This window comes from Lissotriton helveticus, chromosome 2_1 (genome assembly GCF_964261635.1).
Source record: "Lissotriton helveticus chromosome 2_1, aLisHel1.1, whole genome shotgun sequence".
Classification (NCBI taxonomy): Eukaryota; Metazoa; Chordata; class Amphibia; order Caudata; family Salamandridae; genus Lissotriton; species Lissotriton helveticus.
In genome coordinates, this window is record NC_136059.1 from 1630933720 (window position 1) to 1630956863 (window position 23144).

Genomic DNA, 23144 nt, shown 5'->3' on the forward strand with positions numbered 1-23144 from the left:
CATGCAAGAACGTTCAATTTTTCATGCAAAACGATCGATGACCCGCGACCTGATGAAATTGCTCCGAGATGACCAAAATGGTCCGTTTTGAAAATTTTCATCTTTCAACTAATTTTGACTCTCAGAGGTGGATCATCACTTTTGGATATAAAATGAGCATCTTTATCGTCATTTTCATGCTTCTAGGGAGCCAAAACTCAAGATTTGGCTCATGGTTAAAAGTGACTTAAAAAGGCCCAAACGCTCACTTCGAGGGCTTAAAACGTGTTTATTCACTGCGGGAAGAGATATAAACAACATTTAGAGTAAATTAATGTTCATGCAAGAACGTTCAATTTTTCATGCAAAACGATCGATGACCCGCGACCTGATGAAATTGCTCCGAGATGACTAAAATGGTCCGTTTTGAAAATTTTCATCTTTCAACTAATTTTGACTCTCAGAGGTGGATCATCACTTTTGGAGATAAAATGAGCATCTTTATCGTCATTTTCATGCTTCTAGGGAGCCAAAACTCAATATTTGGCTCATGGTTAAAAGTGACTTAAAAAGGACCAAATGCTCACTTCGAGGGCTTAAAACGTGTTTATTCACTGCGGGAAGAGATATAAACAACATTTAGAGTAAATTACTGTTCATGCAAGAACGTTCAATTTTTCATGCAAAACGATAGATGACCCGCGACCTGATGAAATTGCTCTGAGATGACCAAAATGGTCCGTTTTAAAACCTTCCATCTTTCAACTAAATCTGACTTTCAGAGGTGGATCATCACTTTTGGAGATAAAATGACATCTTTATCGTCATTTTCATGCTTCTAAGGAGCCAAAACTCAAGATTTGGCTCATGGTTAAAAGTGAATTAAAAGGACCCAAATGCTCACTTCGAGGGCTTAAAACGTGTTTATTCACTGCGGGAAGAGATATAAACAACATTTAGAGTAAATTAATGTTCATGCGAGAATGTTCAATTTTTCATGCAAAACGATCGTTGACCCGCGACCTGATGAAATTGCTCTGAGATGACCAAAATGATCCGTTTTGAAAATGTTCATCTTTCAACGAATTTTTACTCTCAGAGGTGGATCATCACTTTTGGAGCTAAAATGAGCATCTTTATAGTCATTTTCATGCTTCTAGGGAGCCAAAACTCAAGATTTGGCTCATGGGTAAAAGTGACTTAAAAGGACCCAAATGCTCACTTCGAGGGCTTAAAATGTGTTTATTCACTGCGGGAAGAGATATAAACAACATTTAGAGTAAATTATTGTTCATGCGAGAACGTTCAATTTTTCATGCAAAACGATCGATGACCCGCGATCTGATGAAATTGCTCTGAGATGACCAAAATGGTCCGTTTTAAAACCTTCCATCTTTCAACTAATTCTGACTTTCAGAGGTGGATCATCACTTTTGGAGATAAAATGAGCATCTTTATCGTCATTTTCATGCTTCTAAGGAGCCAAAACTCAAGATTTGGCTCATGGTTAAAAGTGAATTAAAAGGACCCAAATGCTCACTTGGAGGGCTTGAAACGTGTTTATTCACTGCGGGAAGAGATATAAACAACATTTAGAGTAAATTAATGTTCATGCAAGAACGTTCAATTTTTCATGCAAAACGATCGATGACCCGCGACCTGATGAAATTGCTCCGAGATGACCAAAATGGTCCGTTTTGAAAATTTTCATCTTTCAACTAATTTTGACTCTCAGAGGTGGATCATCACTTTTGGAGATAAAATGAGCATCTTTATCGTCATTTTCATGCTTCTAGGGATCCAAAACTCAAGATTTGGCTCATGGTTAAAAGTGACTTAAAAAGGCCCAAATGCTCACTTCGAGGGCTTAAAACGTGTTTATTCACTGCGGGAAGAGATATAAACAACATTTAGAGTAAATTAATGTTCATGCCAGAACGTTCAATTTTTCATGCAAAACGATCGATGACCCGCGACCTGATGAAATTGCTCTGAGATGACCAAAATAGTCCGTTTCGAAAATGTTCATCTTTCAGCTAATTTTGACTCTCAGAGGTGGATCGTCACTTTTGGAGATAAAATGAGCATCTTTATCGTCATTTTCATACTTCTAGGGAGCCAAAATTCAAGATTTGGCTCATGGTTAAAAGTGACTTAAAAAGGCCCAAATGCTCACTTTGAGGGTTGAAAACGTGTTTATTCACTGCGGGAAGAGATATAAACAACATTTAGAGTAAATTAATGTTCATGCAAGAACGTTCAATTTTTCATGCAAAACGATCGATGACCCGCGACCTGATGAAATTGCTCCGAGATGACCAAAATGGTCCGTTTTGAAAATTTTCATCTTTCAACTAATTTTGACTCTCAGTGGTGGATCATCACTTTTGGAGATAAAATGAGCATCTTTATCGTCATTTTCATGCTTCTAGGGAGCCAAAACTCAAGATTTGGCTCATGGTTAAAAGTGACTTAAAAAGGCCCAAATGCTCACTTCGAGGGCTTAAAACGTGTTTATTCACTGCGGGAAGAGATATAAACAACATTTAGAGTAAAATATTGTTCATGCGAGAACGTTCAATTTTTCATGCAAAACGATCGTTGACCCGCGGACCTGATGAAATTGCTCTGAGATGACCAAAATGGTCCGTTTTGAAAATGTTCATCTTTCAACTAATTTTTACTCTCAGAGGTGGATCATCACTTTTGGAGCTAAAATGAGCATCTTTATAGTCATTTTCATGCTTCTAGGGAGCCAAAACTCAAGATTTGGCTCATGGGTAAAAGTGACTTTAAAGGACCCAAATGCTCACTTCGAGGGCTTAAAACATGTTTAGTCACTGCGGGAAGAGATATAAACAACATTTAGAGTAAATTATTGTTCATGCGAGAACGTTCAATTTTTCATGCAAAACGATCGATGACCCGCGACCTGATGAAATTGCTCCGAGATGACCAAAATGGTCCGTTTTGAAAATTTTCATCTTTCAACTAATTTTGACTCTCAGAGGTGGATCATCACTTTTGGATATAAAATGAGCCTCTTTATCGTCATTTTCATGCTTCTAGGGAGCCAAAACTCAAGATTTGGCTCATGGTTAAAAGTGACTTAAAAAGGCCCAAATGCTCACTTTGAGGGATTAAAACGTGTTTATTCACTGCGGGAAGAGATATAAACAACATTTAGAGTAAATTAATGTTCATGCAAGAACGTTCAATTTTTCATGCAAAACGATCGATGACCCGCGACCTGATGAAATTGCTCCGAGATGACCAAAATGGTCCGTTTTGAAAATTTTCATCTTTCAACTAATTTTGACTCTCAGAGGTGGATCATCACTTTTGGATATAAAATGAGCATCTTTATCGTCATTTTCATGCTTCTAGGGAGCCAAAACTCAAGATTTGGCTCATGGTTAAAAGTGACTTAAAAGGACCCAAATGCTCACTTCGAGGGCTTAAAACGTGTTTATTCACTGCGGGAAGAGATATAAACAACATTTAGAGTAAATTAATGTTCATGCAAGAACGTTCAATTTTTCATGCAAAACGATCGATGACCCGCGACCTGATGAAATTGCTCCGAGATGACCAAAATGGTCCGTTTTGAAAATTTTCATCTTTCAACTAATTTTGACTCTCAGAGGTGGATCATCACTTTTGGATATAAAATGAGCATCTTTATCGTCATTTTCATGCTTCTAGGGAGCCAAAACTCAAGATTTGGCTCATGGTTAAAAGTGACTTAAAAAGGCCCAAACGCTCACTTCGAGGGCTTAAAACGTGTTTATTCACTGCGGGAAGAGATATAAACAACATTTAGAGTAAATTAATGTTCATGCAAGAACGTTCAATTTTTCATGCAAAACGATCGATGACCCGCGACCTGATGAAATTGCTCCGAGATGACTAAAATGGTCCGTTTTGAAAATTTTCATCTTTCAACTAATTTTGACTCTCAGAGGAGGATCATCACTTTTGGAGATAAAATGAGCATCTTTATCGTCATTTTCATGCTTCTAGGGAGCCAAAACTCAATATTTGGCTCATGGTTAAAAGTGACTTAAAAAGGACCAAATGCTCACTTCGAGGGCTTAAAACGTGTTTATTCACTGCGGGAAGAGATATAAACAACATTTAGAGTAAATTACTGTTCATGCAAGAACGTTCAATTTTTCATGCAAAACGATAGATGACCCGCGACCTGATGAAATTGCTCTGAGATGACCAAAATGGTCCGTTTTAAAACCTTCCATCTTTCAACTAAATCTGACTTTCAGAGGTGGATCATCACTTTTGGAGATAAAATGACATCTTTATCGTCATTTTCATGCTTCTAAGGAGCCAAAACTCAAGATTTGGCTCATGGTTAAAAGTGAATTAAAAGGACCCAAATGCTCACTTCGAGGGCTTAAAACGTGTTTATTCACTGCGGGAAGAGATATAAACAACATTTAGAGTAAATTAATGTTCATGCAAGAACGTTCAATTTTTCATGCAAAACGATCGATGACCCGCGACCTGATGAAATTGCTCCGAGATGACCAAAATGGTCCGTTTTGAAAATTGTCATCTTTCAACTAATTTTGACTCTCAGAGGTGGATCATCACTTTTGGAGATAAAATTAGCATCTTTATCGTCATTTTCATGCTTCTAGGGAGCCAAAACTCAAGATTTGGCTCATGGGTAAAAGTGACTTAGAAAAACCCAAATGCTCACTTCGAGGGCTTAAAACGGGTTTAGTCACTGCGGGAAGAGATATAAACAACATTTAGAGTAAATTATTGTTCATGCGAGAACGTTCAATTTTTCATGCAAAACGATCGATGACCCGCGACCTGATGAAATTGCTCTGAGATGACCAAAATGGTCCGTTTTAAAACCTTCCATCTTTCAACTAATTCTGACTTACAGAGGTGGATCATCTCTTTTGGAGATAAAATGAGCATCTTTATCGTCATTTTCATGCTTCTAAGGAGCCAAAACTCAAGATTTGGCTCATGGTTAAAAGTGAATTAAAAGGACCCAAATGCTCACTTCGAGGGCTTAAAACTTGTTTATTCACTGCGGGAAGAGATATAAACAACATTTAGAGTAAATTAATGTTCATGCGAGAACGTTCAATTTTTCATGAAAAACGATCGATGACCCACGACCTGATGAAATTGCTCTGAGATGACCAAAATAGTCCGTTTTGAAAATGTTCATCTTTCAACTAATTTTGACTCTCAGAGGTGTATCATCACTTTTGGAGATAAAATGAGCATCTTTATCGTCATTTTCATGCTTCTAGGGAGTCAAAACTCAATATTTGGCTCATGGTTAAAAGTGACTTAAAAAGGCCCAAATGCTCACTTCGAGGGCTTAAAACGTGTTTATTCACTGCGGGAAGAGATATAAACAACATTTAGAGTAAAATAATGTTCATGCGAGAATGTTCAATTTTTCATGCAAAACGATTGTTGACCCGCGAACCTGATGAAATTGCTCTGAGATGACCAAAATGGTCCGTTTTGAAAATGTTCATCTTTCAACTAATTTTTACTCTCAGAGGTGGATCATCACTTTTGGAGATAAAATGAGCATCTTTATCGTCATTTTCATGCTTCTAGGGAGCCAAAACTCAAGATTTGGCTCATGGTTAAAAGTGACTTAAAAAGGCCCAAATGCTCACTTCGAGGGCTTAAAACGTGTTTATTCACATCGGGTAGAGATATAAACAACTTTTAGAGTAAATTAATGTTCATGCGAGAACGTTCAATTTTTCATGAAAAACGATCGATGACCCGCGACCTGATGAAATTGCTCTGAGATGACCAAAATAGTCCGTTTTGAAAATGTTCATCTTTCAACTAATTTTGACTCTCAGAGGTGTATCATCACTTTTGGAGATAAAATGAGCATCTTTATCGTCATTTTCATGCTTCTAGGGAGTCAAAACTCAATATTTGGCTCATGGTTAAAAGTGACTTAAAAAGGCCCAAATGCTCACTTCGAGGGCTTAAAACGTGTTTATTCACTGCGGGAAGAGATATAAACAACATTTAGAGTAAAATAATGTTCATGCGAGAACGTTCAATTTTTCATGCAAAACGATCGTTGACCCGCGACCTGATGAAATTGCTCTGAGATGACCAAAATGATCCGTTTTGAAAATGTTCATCTTTCAACTAATTTTTACTCTCAGAGGTGGATCATCACTTTTGGAGCTAAAATGAGCATCTTTATAGTCATTTTCATGCTTCTAGGGAGCCAAAACTCAAGATTTGGCTCATGGGTAAAAGTGACTTAAAAGGACCCAAATGCTCACTTCGAGGGCTTAAAATGTGTTTATTCACTGCGGGAAGAGATATAAACAACATTTAGAGTAAATTATTGTTCATGCGAGAACGTTCAATTTTTCATGCAAAACGATCGATGACCCGCGACCTGATGAAATTGCTCTGAGATGACCAAAATAGTCCGTTTCGAAAATGTTCATCTTTCAGCTAATTTTGACTCTCAGAGGTGGATCGTCACTATTGGAGATAAAATGAGCATCTTTATCGTCATTTTCATACTTCTAGGGAGCCAAAATTCAAGATTTGGCTCATGGTTAAAAGTGACTTAAAAAGGCCCAAATGCTCACTTTGAGGGCTGAAAACGTGTTTATTCACTGCGGGAAGAGATATAAACAACATTTAGAGTAAATTAATGTTCATGCAAGAACGTTCAATTTTTCATGCAAAACGATCGATGACCCGCGACCTGATGAAATTGCTCCGAGATGACCAAAATGGTCCGTTTTGAAAATTTTCATCTTTCAACTAATTTTGACTCTCAGTGGTGGATCATCACTTTTGGAGATAAAATGAGCATCTTTATCGTCATTTTCATGCTTCTAGGGAGCCAAAACTCAAGATTTGGCTCATGGTTAAAAGTGACTTAAAAAGGCCCAAATGCTCACTTCGAGGGCTTAAAACGTGTTTATTCACTGCGGGAAGAGATATAAACAACATTTAGAGTAAAATAATGTTCATGCGAGAACGTTCAATTTTTCATGCAAAACGATCGTTGACCCGCGGACCTGATGAAATTGCTCTGAGATGACCAAAATGGTCCGTTTTGAAAATGTTCATCTTTCCACTAATTTTTACTCTCAGAGGTGGATCATCACTTTTGGAGCTAAAATGAGCATCTTTATAGTCATTTTCATGCTTCTAGGGAGCCAAAACTCAAGATTTGGCTCATGGGTAAAAGTGACTTTAAAGGACCCAAATGCTCACTTCGAGGGCTTAAAACGTGTTTAGTCACTGCGGGAAGAGATATCAACAACATTTAGAGTAAATTATTGTTCATGCGAGAACGTTCAATTTTTCATGCAAAACGATCGATGACCCGCGACCTGATGAAATTGCTCCGAGATGACCAAAATGGTCCGTTTTGAAAATTTTCATCTTTCAACTAATTTTGACTCTCAGAGGTGGATCATCACTTTTGGATATAAAATGAGCATCTTTATCGTCATTTTCATGCTTCTAGGGAGCCAAAACTCAAGATTTGGCTCATGGTTAAAAGTGACTTAAAAAGGCCCAAATGCTCACTTTGAGGGATTAAAACGTGTTTATTCACTGCGGGAAGAGATATAAACAACATTTAGAGTAAATTAATGTTCATGCAAGAACGTTCAATTTTTCATGCAAAACGATCGATGACCCGCGACCTGATGAAATTGCTCCGAGATGACCAAAATGGTCCGTTTTGAAAATTTTCATCTTTCAACTAATTTTGACTCTCAGAGGTGGATCATCACTTTTGGATATAAAATGAGCATCTTTATCGTCATTTTCATGCTTCTAGGGAGCCAAAACTCAAGATTTGGCTCATGGTTAAAAGTGACTTAAAAGGACCCAAATGCTCACTTCGAGGGCTTAAAACGTGTTTATTCACTGCGGGAAGAGATATAAACAACATTTAGAGTAAATTAATGTTCATGCAAGAACGTTCAATTTTTCATGCAAAACGATCGATGACCCGCGACCTGATGAAATTGCTCCGAGATGACCAAAATGGTCCGTTTTGAAAATTTTCATCTTTCAACTAATTTTGACTCTCAGAGGTGGATCATCACTTTTGGATATAAAATGAGCATCTTTATCGTCATTTTCATGCTTCTAGGGAGCCAAAACTCAAGATTTGGCTCATGGTTAAAAGTGACTTAAAAAGGCCCAAACGCTCACTTCGAGGGCTTAAAACGTGTTTATTCACTGCGGGAAGAGATATAAACAACATTTAGAGTAAATTAATGTTCATGCAAGAACGTTCAATTTTTCATGCAAAACGATCGATGACCCGCGACCTGATGAAATTGCTCCGAGATGACCAAAATGGTCCGTTTTGAAAATTGTCATCTTTCAACTAATTTTGACTCTCAGAGGTGGATCATCACTTTTGGAGATAAAATGAGCATCTTTATCGTCATTTTCATGCTTCTAGGGAGCCAAAACTCAAGATTTGGCTCATGGTTAAAAGTGACTTAAAAAGGCCCAAATGCTCACTTCGAGGGCTTAAAACGTGTTTATTCACTGTGGGAAGAGATATAAACAACATTTAGAGTAAAATAATGTTCATGCGAGAACGTTGAATTTTTCATGCAAAACGATCGTTGACCCGCGACCTGATGAAATTGCTCTGAGATGACCAAAATGGTCCGTTTTGAAAATGTTCATCTTTCAACTAATTTTTACTCTCAGAGGTGGATCATCACTTTTGGAGCTAAAATGAGCATCTTTATAGTCATTTTCATGCTTCTAGGGAGCCAAAACTCAAGATTTGGCTCATGGGTAAAAGTGACTTAGAAAAACCCAAATGCTCACTTCGAGGGCTTAAAACGTGTTTAGTCACTGCGGGAAGAGATATAAACAACATTTAGAGTAAATTATTGTTCATGCGAGAACGTTCAATTTTTCATGCAAAACGATCGATGACCCGCGACCTGATGAAATTGCTCTGAGATGACCAAAATGGTCCGTTTTAAAACCTTCCATCTTTCAACTAAATCTGACTTTCAGAGGTGGATCATCACTTTTGGAGATAAAATGACATCTTTATCGTCATTTTCATTCTTCTAAGGAGCCAAAACTCAAGATTTGGCTCATGGTTAAAAGTGAATTAAAAGGACCCAAATGCTCACTTCGAGGGCTTAAAACGTGTTTATTCACTGCGGGAAGAGATATAAACAACATTTAGAGTAAATTAATGTTCATGCAAGAACGTTAAATTTTTCATGCAAAACGATCGATGACCCGCGACCTGATGAAATTGCTCTGAGATGACCAAAATGGTCCGTTTTAAAACCTTCCATCTTTCAACTAAATCTGACTTTCAGAGGTGGATCATCACTTTTGGAGATAAAATGACATCTTTATCGTCATTTTCATTCTTCTAAGGAGCCAAAACTCAAGATTTGGCTCATGGTTAAAAGTGAATTAAAAGGACCCAAATGCTCACTTCGAGGGCTTAAAACGTGTTTATTCACTGCGGGAAGAGATATAAACAACATTTAGAGTAAATTAATGTTCATGCAAGAACGTTCAATTTTTCATGCAAAACGATCGATGACCCGCGACCTGATGAAATTGCTCCGAGATGACCAAAATGGTCCCGTTTTGAAAATTGTCATCTTTTCAACTAATTTTGAGTCTCAGAGGTGGATCATCACTTTGGAGATAAAATGAGCATCTTTATCGTCATTTTCATGCTTCTAGGGAGCCAAAACTCAAGATTTGGCTCATGGTTAAAAGTGACTTAAAAAGGCCCAAATGCTCACTTCGAGGGCTTAAAACGTGTTTATTCACTGTGGGAAGAGATATAAACAACATTTAGAGTAAAATAATGTTCATGCGAGAACGTTGAATTTTTCATGCAAAACGATCGTTGACCCGCGACCTGATGAAATTGCTCTGAGATGACCAAAATGGTCCGTTTTGAAAATGTTCATCTTTCAACTAATTTTTACTCTCAGAGGTGGATCATCACTTTTGGAGCTAAAATGAGCATCTTTATAGTCATTTTCATGCTTCTAGGGAGCCAAAACTCAAGATTTGGCTCATGGGTAAAAGTGACTTAGAAAAACCCAAATGCTCACTTCGAGGGCTTAAAACGTGTTTAGTCACTGCGGGAAGAGATATAAACAACATTTAGAGTAAATTATTGTTCATGCGAGAACGTTCAATTTTTCATGCAAAACGATCGATGACCCGCGACCTGATGAAATTGCTCTGAGATGACCAAAATGGTCCGTTTTAAAACCTTCCATCTTTCAACTAATTCTGACTTACAGAGGTGGATCATCTCTTTTGGAGATAAAATGAGCATCTTTATCGTCATTTTCATGCTTCTAAGGAGCCAAAACTCAAGATTTGGCTCATGGTTAAAAGTGAATTAAAAGGACCCAAATGCTCACTTCGAGGGCTTAAAACGTGTTTATTCACTGCGGGAAGAGATATAAACAACATTTAGAGTAAATTAATGTTCATGCGAGAACGTTCAATTTTTCATGAAAAACGATCGATGACCCGCGACCTGATGAAATTGCTCTGAGATGACCAAAATAGTCCGTTTTGAAAATGTTCATCTTTCAACTAATTTTGACTCTCAGAGGTGTATCATCACTTTTGGAGATAAAATGAGCATCTTTATCGTCATTTTCATGCTTCTAGGGAGTCAAAACTCAATATTTGGCTCATGGTTAAAAGTGACTTAAAAAGGCCCAAATGCTCACTTCGAGGGCTTAAAACGTGTTTATTCACTGCGGGAAGAGATATAAACAACATTTAGAGTAAAATAATGTTCATGCGAGAATGTTCAATTTTTCATGCAAAACGATTGTTGACCCGCGAACCTGATGAAATTGCTCTGAGATGACCAAAATGGTCCGTTTTGAAAATGTTCATCTTTCAACTAATTTTTACTCTCAGAGGTGGATCATCACTTTTGGAGATAAAATGAGCATCTTTATCGTCATTTTCATGCTTCTAGGGAGCCAAAACTCAAGATTTGGCTCATGGTTAAAAGTGAATTAAAAAGGCCCAAATGCTCACTTCGAGGGCTTAAAACGTGTTTATTCACTGCGGGAAGAGATATAAACAACATTTAGAGTAAATTAATGTTCATGCGAGAACGTTCAATTTTTCATGAAAAACGATCGATGACCCGCGACCTGATGAAATTGCTCTGAGATGACCAAAATAGTCCGTTTTGAAAATGTTCATCTTTCAACTAATTTTGACTCTCAGAGGTGTATCATCACTTTTGGAGATAAAATGAGCATCTTTATCGTCATTTTCATGCTTCTAGGGAGTCAAAACTCAATATTTGGCTCATGGTTAAAAGTGACTTAAAAAGGCCCAAATGCTCACTTCGAGGGCTTAAAACGTGTTTATTCACTGCGGGAAGAGATATAAACAACATTTAGAGTAAATTATTGTTCATGCGAGAACGTTCAATTTTTCATGCAAAACGATCGATGACCCGCGATCTGATGAAATTGCTCTGAGATGACCAAAATGGTCCGTTTTAAAACCTTCCATCTTTCAACTAATTCTGACTTTCAGAGGTGGATCATCACTTTTGGAGATAAAATGAGCATCTTTATCGTCATTTTCATGCTTCTAAGGAGCCAAAACTCAAGATTTGGCTCATGGTTAAAAGTGAATTAAAAGGACCCAAATGCTCACTTCGAGGGCTTGAAACGTGTTTATTCACTGCGGGAAGAGATATAAACAACATTTAGAGTAAATTAATGTTCATGCAAGAACGTTCAATTTTTCATGCAAAACGATCGATGACCCGCGACCTGATGAAATTGCTCCGAGATGACCAAAATGGTCCGTTTTGAAAATTTTCATCTTTCAACTAATTTTGACTCTCAGAGGTGGATCATCACTTTTGGAGATAAAATTAGCATCTTTATCGTCATTTTCATGCTTCTAGGGATCCAAAACTCAAGATTTGGCTCATGGTTAAAAGTGACTTAAAAAGGCCCAAATGCTCACTTCGAGGGCTTAAAACGTGTTTATTCACTGCGGGAAGAGATATAAACAACATTTAGAGTAAATTAATGTTCATGCCAGAACGTTCAATTTTTCATGCAAAACGATCGATGACCCGCGACCTGATGAAATTGCTCTGAGATGACCAAAATAGTCCGTTTCGAAAATGTTCATCTTTCAGCTAATTTTGACTCTCAGAGGTGGATCGTCACTTTTGGAGATAAAATGAGCATCTTTATCGTCATTTTCATGCTTCTAGGGAGCCAAAACTCAAGATTTGGCTCATGGTTAAAAGTGACTTAAAAAGGCCCAAATGCTCACTTCGAGGGCTTAAAACGTGTTTATTCACTGTGGGAAGAGATATAAACAACATTTAGAGTAAAATAATGTTCATGCGAGAACGTTGAATTTTTCATGCAAAACGATCGTTGACCCGCGACCTGATGAAATTGCTCTGAGATGACCAAAATGGTCCGTTTTGAAAATGTTCATCTTTCAACTAATTTTTACTCTCAGAGGTGGATCATCACTTTTGGAGCTAAAATGAGCATCTTTATAGTCATTTTCATGCTTCTAGGGAGCCAAAACTCAAGATTTGGCTCATGGGTAAAAGTGACTTAGAAAAACCCAAATGCTCACTTCGAGGGCTTAAAACGTGTTTAGTCACTGCGGGAAGAGATATAAACAACATTTAGAGTAAATTATTGTTCATGCGAGAACGTTCAATTTTTCATGCAAAACGATCGATGACCCGCGACCTGATGAAATTGCTCTGAGATGACCAAAATGGTCCGTTTTAAAACCTTCCATCTTTCAACTAAATCTGACTTTCAGAGGTGGATCATCACTTTTGGAGATAAAATGACATCTTTATCGTCATTTTCATTCTTCTAAGGAGCCAAAACTCAAGATTTGGCTCATGGTTAAAAGTGAATTAAAAGGACCCAAATGCTCACTTCGAGGGCTTAAAACGTGTTTATTCACTGCGGGAAGAGATATAAACAACATTTAGAGTAAATTAATGTTCATGCAAGAACGTTAAATTTTTCATGCAAAACGATCGATGACCCGCGACCTGATGAAATTGCTCTGAGATGACCAAAATGGTCCGTTTTAAAACCTTCCATCTTTCAACTAAATCTGACTTTCAGAGGTGGATCATCACTTTTGGAGATAAAATGACATCTTTATCGTCATTTTCATTCTTCTAAGGAGCCAAAACTCAAGATTTGGCTCATGGTTAAAAGTGAATTAAAAGGACCCAAATGCTCACTTCGAGGGCTTAAAACGTGTTTATTCACTGCGGGAAGAGATATAAACAACATTTAGAGTAAATTAATGTTCATGCAAGAACGTTCAATTTTTCATGCAAAACGATCGATGACCCGCGACCTGATGAAATTGCTCCGAGATGACCAAAATGGTCCGTTTTGAAAATTGTCATCTTTCAACTAATTTTGACTCTCAGAGGTGGATCATCACTTTTGGAGATAAAATGAGCATCTTTATCGTCATTTTCATGCTTCTAGGGAGCCAAAACTCAAGATTTGGCTCATGGTTAAAAGTGACTTAAAAAGGCCCAAATGCTCACTTCGAGGGCTTAAAACGTGTTTATTCACTGTGGGAAGAGATATAAACAACATTTAGAGTAAAATAATGTTCAGCGAGAACGTTGAATTTTTCATGCAAAACGATCGTTGACCCGCGACCTGATGAAATTGCTCTGAGATGACCAAAATGGTCCGTTTTGAAAATGTTCATCTTTCAACTAATTTTTACTCTCAGAGGTGGATCATCACTTTTGGAGCTAAAATGAGCATCTTTATAGTCATTTTCATGCTTCTAGGGAGCCAAAACTCAAGATTTGGCTCATGGGTAAAAGTGACTTAGAAAAACCCAAATGCTCACTTCGAGGGCTTAAAACGTGTTTAGTCACTGCGGGAAGAGATATAAACAACATTTAGAGTAAATTATTGTTCATGCGAGAACGTTCAATTTTTCATGCAAAACGATCGATGACCCGCGACCTGATGAAATTGCTCTGAGATGACCAAAATGGTCCGTTTTAAAACCTTCCATCTTTCAACTAATTCTGACTTACAGAGGTGGATCATCTCTTTTGGAGATAAAATGAGCATCTTTATCGTCATTTTCATGCTTCTAAGGAGCCAAAACTCAAGATTTGGCTCATGGTTAAAAGTGAATTAAAAGGACCCAAATGCTCACTTCGAGGGCTTAAAACGTGTTTATTCACTGCGGGAAGAGATATAAACAACATTTAGAGTAAATTAATGTTCATGCGAGAACGTTCAATTTTTCATGAAAAACGATCGATGACCCGCGACCTGATGAAATTGCTCTGAGATGACCAAAATAGTCCGTTTTGAAAATGTTCATCTTTCAACTAATTTTGACTCTCAGAGGTGTATCATCACTTTTGGAGATAAAATGAGCATCTTTATCGTCATTTTCATGCTTCTAGGGAGTCAAAACTCAATATTTGGCTCATGGTTAAAAGTGACTTAAAAAGGCCCAAATGCTCACTTCGAGGGCTTAAAACGTGTTTATTCACTGCGGGAAGAGATATAAACAACATTTAGAGTAAAATAATGTTCATGCGAGAATGTTCAATTTTTCATGCAAAACGATTGTTGACCCGCGAACCTGATGAAATTGCTCTGAGATGACCAAAATGGTCCGTTTTGAAAATGTTCATCTTTCAACTAATTTTTACTCTCAGAGGTGGATCATCACTTTTGGAGATAAAATGAGCATCTTTATCGTCATTTTCATGCTTCTAGGGAGCCAAAACTCAAGATTTGGCTCATGGTTAAAAGTGAATTAAAAAGGCCCAAATGCTCACTTCGAGGGCTTAAAACGTGTTTATTCACTGCGGGAAGAGATATAAACAACATTTAGAGTAAATTAATGTTCATGCGAGAACGTTCAATTTTTCATGAAAAACGATCGATGACCCGCGACCTGATGAAATTGCTCTGAGATGACCAAAATAGTCCGTTTTGAAAATGTTCATCTTTCAACTAATTTTGACTCTCAGAGGTGTATCATCACTTTTGGAGATAAAATGAGCATCTTTATCGTCATTTTCATGCTTCTAGGGAGTCAAAACTCAATATTTGGCTCATGGTTAAAAGTGACTTAAAAAGGCCCAAATGCTCACTTCGAGGGCTTAAAACGTGTTTATTCACTGCGGGAAGAGATATAAACAACATTTAGAGTAAATTATTGTTCATGCGAGAACGTTCAATTTTTCATGCAAAACGATCGATGACCCGCGATCTGATGAAATTGCTCTGAGATGACCAAAATGGTCCGTTTTAAAACCTTCCATCTTTCAACTAATTCTGACTTTCAGAGGTGGATCATCACTTTTGGAGATAAAATGAGCATCTTTATCGTCATTTTCATGCTTCTAAGGAGCCAAAACTCAAGATTTGGCTCATGGTTAAAAGTGAATTAAAAGGACCCAAATGCTCACTTCGAGGGCTTGAAACGTGTTTATTCACTGCGGGAAGAGATATAAACAACATTTAGAGTAAATTAATGTTCATGCAAGAACGTTCAATTTTTCATGCAAAACGATCGATGACCCGCGACCTGATGAAATTGCTCCGAGATGACCAAAATGGTCCGTTTTGAAAATTTTCATCTTTCAACTAATTTTGACTCTCAGAGGTGGATCATCACTTTTGGAGATAAAATTAGCATCTTTATCGTCATTTTCATGCTTCTAGGGATCCAAAACTCAAGATTTGGCTCATGGTTAAAAGTGACTTAAAAAGGCCCAAATGCTCACTTCGAGGGCTTAAAACGTGTTTATTCACTGCGGGAAGAGATATAAACAACATTTAGAGTAAATTAATGTTCATGCCAGAACGTTCAATTTTTCATGCAAAACGATCGATGACCCGCGACCTGATGAAATTGCTCTGAGATGACCAAAATAGTCCGTTTCGAAAATGTTCATCTTTCAGCTAATTTTGACTCTCAGAGGTGGATCGTCACTTTTGGAGATAAAATGAGCATCTTTATCGTCATTTTCATACTTCTAGGGAGCCAAAATTCAAGATTTGGCTCATGGTTAAAAGTGACTTAAAAAGGCCCAAATGCTCACTTTGAGGGCTGAAAACGTGTTTATTCACTGCGGGAAGAGATATAAACAACATTTAGAGTAAATTAATGTTCATGCAAGAACGTTCAATTTTTCATGCAAAACGATCGATGACCCGCGACCTGATGAAATTGCTCCGAGATGACCAAAATGGTCCGTTTTGAAAATTTTCATCTTTCAACTAATTTTGACTCTCAGTGGTGGATCATCACTTTTGGAGATAAAATGAGCATCTTTATCGTCATTTCATGCTTCTAGGGAGCCAAAATTCAAGATTTGGCTCATGGTTAAAAGTGACTTAAAAAGGCCCAAATGCTCACTTCGAGGGCTTAAAACGTGTTTATTCACTGCGGGAAGAGATATAAACAACATTTAGAGTAAATTATTGTTCATGCGAGAACGTTCAGTTTTTCATGCAAAACGATCGATGACCCGCGACCTGATGAAATTGCTCTGAGATGACCAAAATGGTCCGTTTTAAAACCTTCCATCTTTCAACTAATTCTGACTTTCAGAGGTGGATCATCACTTTTGGAGATAAAATGAGCATCTTTATCGTCATTTTCATGCTTCTAAGGAGCCAAAACTCAAGATTTGGCTCATGGTTAAAAGTTAATTAAAAGGACCCAAATGCTCACTTCGAGGGCTTAAAACGTGTTTATTCACTGCGGGAAGAGATATAAACAACATTTAGAGTAAATTAATGTTCATGCAAGAACGTTCAATTTTCATGCAAAACGATCGATGACCCGCGACCTGATGAAATTGCTCCGAAATGACCAAAATGGTCCGTTTTGAAAATTTTCATCTTTCAACTAATTTTGACTCTCAGAGGTGGATCATCACTTTTGGAGATAAAATGAGCATCTTTATCGTCATTTTCATGCTGCTAGGGAGCCAAAACTCAAGATTTGGCTCATGGTTAAAAGTGACTTAAAAAGGCCCAAATGCTCACTTCGAGGGCTTAAAACGTGTTTATTCACTGCGGGAAGAGATATAAACAACATTTAGAGTGAATTATTGTTCATGCGAGAACGTTCAATTTTTCATGCAAAACGATCGTTGACCCGCGACCTGATGAAATTGCTCTGAGATGACCAAAATGGTCCGTTTTGAAAATGTTCATCTTTCAACTAATTTTTACTCTCAGAGGTGGATCATCACTTTTGGAGCTAAAATGAGCATCTTTATAGTCATTTTCATGCTTCTAGGGAGCCAAAACTCAAGATTTGGCTCATGGTTAAAAGTGACTTAAAAAGGCCCAAATGCTCACTTCGAGGGCTTAAAACGTGTTTATTCACTGTGGGAAGAGATATAAACAACATTTAGAGTAAATTATTGTTCATGCAAGAACGTTCAATTTTTCATGCAAAACGATCGATGACCCGCGACCTGATGAAATTGCTCCGAGATGACCAAAATGGTCCGTTTTGAAAATGTTCATCTTTCAACTAATTTTGACTCTCAGAGGTGGATCATCACTTTTGGATATAAAATGAGCATCTTTATCGTCATTTTCATGCTTCTAGGGAGCCAAAACTCAAGATTTGGCTCATGGTTAAAAGTGACTTAAAAAGGCCCAAATGCTCACTTTGAGGGATTAAAACGTGTTTATTCAATGCGGGAAGAGATATAAACAACATTTAGAGTAAATTAATGTTCATGCAAGAACGTTCAATTTTTCATGCAAAACGATCGATGACCCGCGACCTGATGAAATTGCTCCGAGATTACCAAAATGGTCCGTTTTGAAAATGTTCATCTTTCAACTAATCTTGACTCTCAGAGGTGGATCATCACTTTTGGAGATAAAATGAGCATCTTTATCGTCATTTCATGCTTCTAGGGAGCCAAAATTCAAGATTTGGCTCATGGGTAAAAGTGACTTAAAAAGGCCCAAATGCTCACTTCGAGGGCTTAAAACGTGTTTATTCACTGCGGGAAGAGATATAAACAACATTTAGAGTGAATTATTGTTCATGCGAGAACGTTCAATTTTTCATGCAAAACGATCGTTGACCCGCGACCTGATGAAATTGCTCTGAGATGACCAAAATGGTCCGTTTTGAAAATGTTCATCTTTCAACTAATTTTTACTCTCAGAGGTGGATCATCACTTTTGGAGCTAAAATGAGCATCTTTATAGTCATTTTCATGCTTCTAGGGAGCCAAAACTCAAGATTTGGCTCCTGGGTAAAAGTGACTTAAAAGGACCCAAATGCTCACTTTGAGGGCTTAAAACGTGTTTATTCACTGTGGGAAGAGATATAAACAACATTTAGAGTAAATTATTGTTCATGCGAGAACATTCAATTTTTCATGCAAAACGATCGATGACCCGCGACCTGATGAAATTGCTCTGAGATGACCAAAATGGTCCGTTTTGAAAATGTTCATCTTTCAACTAATTTTTACTCTCAGAGGTGGATCATCACTTTTGGAGCTAAAATGAGCATCTTTATAGTCATTTTCATGCTTCTAGGGAGCCAAAACTCAAGATTTGGCTCCTGGGTAAAAGTGACTTAAAAGGACCCAAATGCTCACTTCGAGGGCTTAAAACGTGTTTATTCACTGTGGGAAGAGATATAAACAACATTTAGAGTAAATTATTGTTCATGCGAGAACATTCAATTTTTCATGCAAAACGATCGATGACCCGCGACCTGATGAAATTGCTCCGAGATGACCAAAATGGTCCGTTTTGATAATTTTCATCTTTCAACTAATTTTGACTCTCAGAGGTGCATCATCACTTTTGGAGATAAAATGAGCATCTTTATCGTCATTTTCATGCTTCTAGGGAGCCAAAACTCAAGATTTGGCTCATGGTTAAAAGTGACTTAAAAAGGCCCAAATGCTCACTTCGAGGGCTTAAAACGTGTTTATTCACTGCGGGAAGAGATATAAACAACATTTAGAGTAAATTAATGTTCATGCGAGAACGTTCAATTTTTCATGCAAAACGATCGATGACCCGCGACCTGATGAAATTGCTCTGAGATGACCAAAATGGTCCGTTTTAAAACCTTCCATCTTTCAACTAATTCTGACTTTCAGAGGTGGATCATCACTTTTGGAGATAAAATGAGCATCTTTATCGTCATTTTCATGCTTCTAAGGATCCAAAACTCAAGATTTGGCTCATGGTTAAAAGTGAATTAAAAGGACCCAAATGCTCACTTCGAGGGCTTAAAACGTGTTTATTCACTGCGGGAAGAGATATAAACAACATTTAGAGTGAATTATTGTTCATGCGAGAACGTTCAATTTTTCATGCAAAACGATCGTTGACCCGCGACCTGATGAAATTGCTCTGAGATGACCAAAATGGTCCGTTTTGAAAATGTTCATCTTTCAACTAATTTTTACTCTCAGAGGTGGATCATCACTTTTGGAGCTAAAATGAGCATCTTTATAGTCATTTTCATGCTTCTAGGGAGCCAAAACTCAAGATTTGGCTCCTGGGTAAAAGTGACTTAAAAGGACCCAAATGCTCACTTCGAGGGCTTAAAACGTGTTTATTCACTGTGGGAAGAGATATAAACAACATTTAGAGTAAATTATTGTTCATGCGAGAACATTCAATTTTTCATGCAAAACGATCGATGACCCGCGACCTGATGAAATTGCTCTGAGATGACCAAAATGGTCCGTTTTGAAAATGTTCATCTTTCAACTAATTTTTACTCTCAGAGGTGGATCATCACTTTTGGAGCTAAAATGAGCATCTTTATAGTCATTTTCATGCTTCTAGGGAGCCAAAACTCAAGATTTGGCTCCTGGGTAAAAGTGACTTAAAAGGACCCAAATGCTCACTTTGAGGGCTTAAAACGTGTTTATTCACTGTGGGAAGAGATATAAACAACATTTAGAGTAAATTATTGTTCATGCGAGAACATTCAATTTTTCATGCAAAACGATCGATGACCCGCGACCTGATGAAATTGCTCCGAGATTACCAAAATGGTCCGTTTTGAAAATGTTCATCTTTCAACTAATCTTGACTCTCAGAGGTGGATCATCACTTTTGGAGATAAAATGAGCATCTTTATCGTCATTTCATGCTTCTAGGGAGCCAAAATTCAAGATTTGGCTCATGGGTAAAAGTGACTTAAAAAGGCCCAAATGCTCACTTCGAGGGCTTAAAACGTGTTTATTCACTGCGGGAAGAGATATAAACAACATTTAGAGTGAATTATTGTTCATGCGAGAACGTTCAATTTTTCATGCAAAACGATCGTTGACCCGCGACCTGATGAAATTGCTCTGAGATGACCAAAATGGTCCGTTTTGAAAATGTTCATCTTTCAACTAATTTTTACTCTCAGAGGTGGATCATCACTTTTGGAGCTAAAATGAGCATCTTTATAGTCATTTTCATGCTTCTAGGGAGCCAAAACTCAAGATTTGGCTCCTGGGTAAAAGTGACTTAAAAGGACCCAAATGCTCACTTTGAGGGCTTAAAACGTGTTTATTCACTGTGGGAAGAGATATAAACAACATTTAGAGTAAATTATTGTTCATGCGAGAACATTCAATTTTTCATGCAAAACGATCGATGACCCGCGACCTGATGAAATTGCTCTGAGATGACCAAAATGGTCCGTTTTGAAAATGTTCATCTTTCAACTAATTTTTACTCTCAGAGGTGGATCATCACTTTTGGAGCTAAAATGAGCATCTTTATAGTCATTTTCATGCTTCTAGGGAGCCAAAACTCAAGATTTGGCTCCTGGGTAAAAGTGACTTAAAAGGACCCAAATGCTCACTTCGAGGGCTTAAAACGTGTTTATTCACTGTGGGAAGAGATATAAACAACATTTAGAGTAAATTATTGTTCATGCGAGAACATTCAATTTTTCATGCAAAACGATCGATGACCCGCGACCTGATGAAATTGCTCCGAGATGACCAAAATGGTCCGTTTTGATAATTTTCATCTTTCAACTAATTTTGACTCTCAGAGGTGCATCATCACTTTTGGAGATAAAATGAGCATCTTTATCGTCATTTTCATGCTTCTAGGGAGCCAAAACTCAAGATTTGGCTCATGGTTAAAAGTGACTTAAAAAGGCCCAAATGCTCACTTCGAGGGCTTAAAACGTGTTTATTCACTGCGGGAAGAGATATAAACAACATTTAGAGTAAATTAATGTTCATGCGAGAACGTTCAATTTTTCATGCAAAACGATCGATGACCCGCGACCTGATGAAATTGCTCTGAGATGACCAAAATGGTCCGTTTTAAAACCTTCCATCTTTCAACTAATTCTGACTTTCAGAGGTGGATCATCACTTTTGGAGATAAAATGAGCATCTTTATCGTCATTTTCATGCTTCTAAGGATCCAAAACTCAAGATTTGGCTCATGGTTAAAAGTGAATTAAAAGGACCCAAATGCTCACTTCGAGGGCTTAAAACGTGTTTATTCACTGCGGGAAGAGATATAAACAACATTTAGAGTGAATTATTGTTCATGCGAGAACGTTCAATTTTTCATGCAAAACGATCGTTGACCCGCGACCTGATGAAATTGCTCTGAGATGACCAAAATGGTCCGTTTTGAAAATGTTCATCTTTCAACTAATTTTTACTCTCAGAGGTGGATCATCACTTTTGGAGCTAAAATGAGCATCTTTATAGTCATTTTCATGCTTCTAGGGAGCCAAAACTCAAGATTTGGCTCCTGGGTAAAAGTGACTTAAAAGGACCCAAATGCTCACTTCGAGGGCTTAAAACGTGTTTATTCACTGTGGGAAGAGATATAAACAACATTTAGAGTAAATTATTGTTCATGCGAGAACATTCAATTTTTCATGCAAAACGATCGATGACCCGCGACCTGATGAAATTGCTCTGAGATGATCAAAATGGTCCGTTTTGAAAATGTTCATCTTTCAACTAATTTTTACTCTCAGAGGTGGATCATCACTTTTGGAGCTAAAATGAGCATCTTTATAGTCATTTTCATGCTTCTAGGGAGCCAAAACTCAAGATTTGGCTCCTGGGTAAAAGTGACTTAAAAGGACCCAAATGCTCACTTTGAGGGCTTAAAACGTGTTTATTCACTGTGGGAAGAGATATAAACAACATTTAGAGTAAATTATTGTTCATGCGAGAACATTCAATTTTTCATGCAAAACGATCGATGACCCGCGACCTGATGAAATTGCTCCGAGATGACCAAAATGGTCCGTTTTGATAATTTTCATCTTTCAACTAATTTTGACTCTCAGAGGTGCATCATCACTTTTGGAGATAAAATGAGCATCTTTATCGTCATTTTCATGCTTCTAGGGAGCCAAAACTCAAGATTTGGCTCATGGTTAAAAGTGACTTAAAAAGGCCCAAATGCTCACTTCGGGGGCTTAAAACGTGTTTATTCACTGCGGGAAGAGATATAAACAACATTTAGAGTAAATTAATGTTCATGCGAGAACGTTCAATTTTTCATGCAAAACGATCGATGACCCGCGACCTGATGAAATTGCTCTGAGATGACCAAAATGGTCCGTTTTAAAACCTTCCATCTTTCAACTAATTCTGACTTTCAGAGGTGGATCATCACTTTTGGAGATAAAATGAGCATCTTTATCGTCATTTTCATGCTTCTAAGGAGCCAAAACTCAAGATTTGGCTCATGGTTAAAAGTGAATTAAAAGGACCCAAATGCTCACTTCGAGGGCTTAAAACGTGTTTATTCACTGCGGGAAGAGATATAAACAACATTTAGAGTAAATTAATGTTCATGCAAGAACGTTCAATTTTTCATGCAAAACGATCGATGACCCGCGACCTGATGAAATTGCTCCGAGATGACCAAAATGGTCCGTTCTGAAAATTGTCATCTTTCAACTAATTTTGACTCTCAGAGGTGGATCATCACTTTTGGAGATAAAATGAGCATCTTTATCGTCATTTTCATGCTTCTAGGGAGCCAAAACTCAAGATTTGGCTCATGGGTAAAAGTGACTTAAAAGGACCCAAATGCTCACTTCGA